The sequence below is a fragment of the Haliaeetus albicilla genome, chromosome 5, assembly GCF_947461875.1.
Source record: "Haliaeetus albicilla chromosome 5, bHalAlb1.1, whole genome shotgun sequence".
NCBI lineage: Eukaryota > Metazoa > Chordata > Aves > Accipitriformes > Accipitridae > Haliaeetus > Haliaeetus albicilla.
In genome coordinates this window covers 12,475,042-12,477,699 of record NC_091487.1, presented here as the reverse complement: position 1 = coordinate 12,477,699, position 2,658 = coordinate 12,475,042, and positions in this window count along the sequence as shown.

Genomic DNA, 2,658 nt, shown 5'->3' with positions numbered 1-2,658 from the left:
GGCTGCAGGGAGCGTGCATGAGTTGGGGGCGATCACCCACCTCGGGGACTGGTGCTCACAACCATCGGTGCTTCATACCGACGGGCTCAGCGCTGGTTTCCCTTTCCAGCCACCAAGTGCTGGGACTGAGGGCTCGCGTAGGAGATGTCCCTTGAGTTGCAGGCTGCAACCGTTTTAAGCGGCGAGAAGAGATCCAGTTGTACAACAGGGAAGAATTCAGAGAGGTGCTGGATGTCCCTGAAGGTCTTTAGGAGGTGGCTTTGCTGACTGACTAAGGGGAATGGTGTTTCTGGCTTTGATACCAGTTTATAACTCAATGCTGGGAAGGTCAAGCATCCACTGTAAGCTGTTTTCCCCCTCTGTGGTGGCGATGTGCTCGCCCTCCCCAGGGGCATCGGGGGGAGCAGGCTGGGGAGCAGAAGGGCGGGCTGGCGGCAAGGAGTAAAATGTGCTGATCTCAGCATTAGGGCAATTGCTTTCATTTCTGGGGACTCATTTCTCCTTCCTTTCGTCTTTGCTTCTCTCTCCCTGTAACCGCCTGATCCAAATCTCCCTCCCGTGCAGCCTTCCGTTGTGCCTGCCTGGTCCTGGGGCGCAGCAGCATCTTGGGGTGGTAGGGGTGACAAAAGCTGGGTTGGAGAGGAGTGTGCTCTGGCCCTGGGGAGAGACCTGCAGCCAGGGCCGGCTTCTTCTGTCCCCTCACTCCCAGCAGTAACACTGCAGCGAGCAGCTGTCCCCAGTAACACAGGTTTTGCTGGGATTTCTGTAATTGCCCTGCCCTAACACTAGAGTGGGGGGAGCAGGACTATCCATCCACAGGGAAGGATTTCGCAGGCCCTTTGATGAACGTAAGGCAGATGGGGTATTTTAGACCTCTGCCTGCTTGTCAGATGAATCCTGGCTCACTTAAAATCAGACAGGTATCAGCTTTGGTGGGACCGGAGCTGCTGAGCAGCTGAAAGGAGCAGGGTCCAGAAGCAGCAGCTGCAGGGCACAAAAAGTAAAAATAAGGGTGTGGACCACCTCCCAAAACACTGGGTTTCAGGGCCCATGGCATCGCTCTCTGCACAGGGTCCTGTGAACAGTTTCTCCCCTCCTGCCCGCCCCAGCCATGCTGTGGGATGCTGAGGCCACAGACAAGCATGCACCCTGCCCTCTGCACACTGCAGTCCTTTCTGTGTGCTGTTATTGCTGACTATCCATGATTTATATTTTTTTTCCTCCTCTATTAAAATACAGAACATCTCACTGCAGCCAGCATTCACCCTGAAAGTCCCCTGGGAGAGATTTGTGAGTGGTAATGAGAGCACGGGAGCCTTTCACCTCGAGGACATCTCTCGGCATCCAGCTCCCTGTACAGAAAGTGCTGACCGCATTCTGGCCGATGCCCAGGCTGAGAGCTGCTGCTCAGGAGCTTTTTCTCTTGGCAATTCATGGGCCACACTCATGACACCGGTGGGGCCAGAGCTCCAGGAAGGGACATCTCCATGTTCTTTCACAAGGCACGGTGCATCACCCAGGGCTGCACTGGGGCATCCTGGGGACAGGAACCCTGCTGCTCTTCTCAGTCCTGTGCTTGCGGCAGAGGTGCGAAATAACACCAAGTGGGTTAAGGCTTTGGGAGACAGAGAGATTACCCAGGAGTAATGGGTCCCTAGTCCCCACTCTCCCCCCCGTCTGCCCAGCTGGAAGCTGGGAAGCAGTGGGAGCATGAAGGGTGGGATGGGGATGGCCTGTTCCCCCTCCTGTGCTCCTATATCCTCGTGGGTGTCAGGTCAGAGCTTCTTGCGGTTGGTGACGCCTCCACTGATGTCCCTTCCAAGCACTTCTCCAGTCTCCTCCTGGGCTCCTGTAAACCCCTGCATTCACAGATCTTCCGCCCTCACCCTGCTTGTACCAGCGTCAGCCGAAGGGCTCCTGCCGGAGGGGTGCTGAGCCCCCCGGCGCTCCCCACAGCATGGGCCTCTGTCACCGTCCCCAGGCTGTCCCCTTCCCAGGACGTCGTTGCTCTCCTCCCGTCCTTTTCCGCTCCTGACACACTCTTGTAAAGACGCGGGCCTGGGCTTGCACGCAGCATCGCTCCGTGCTGGGGCAGAGGAGGAGGATGGTGGAGTCCTTCCTCCTCCTGCAGTCACGTGCGCTGGTGCCGCCGCCGGCTGCCACCTTCGACCCCCGGCAGCCTCAACAAAAGCAGCGTGGGGCTGCGCCGGCACTGCCGCGGCGTGCGCCGGGTAATGAGCAAATCAGCTGGTGGCCAAAGTACAATTACAAGTCGTCGCTGGAAGCTGCTCTCTTCCAAGTGAGCTAATTGAAAATACATTGAGACCATTATTAGTAATTACAAGGTAGCCGGCATTCTGCAGGGGAGGGCGGTGTGGGACGTGCACGCGGTGCCCTTTAGCAGGACCCGGGTGGGTGGAGGGAGGGTGGATGGTGAGGTCCGGCGAGCCGACCTGGGGACCCTCTCCGTCTCCTTCCCCAGTGGCTCTCCCAGGCTCCCCATGGATGCCAAGGCAGCGGGGACCTTGGGAAAGGAGCAGCTGTGAGAGCGAACCAGCTTCTGGGACTGCGCAAGGCTCTGGTTCGTACTGGGGGAAACCTGCCTCCCGTACCGGTTTACTCCCTTCCTCCTAGAGCCTTCTCGGCGCTGAGCCCATC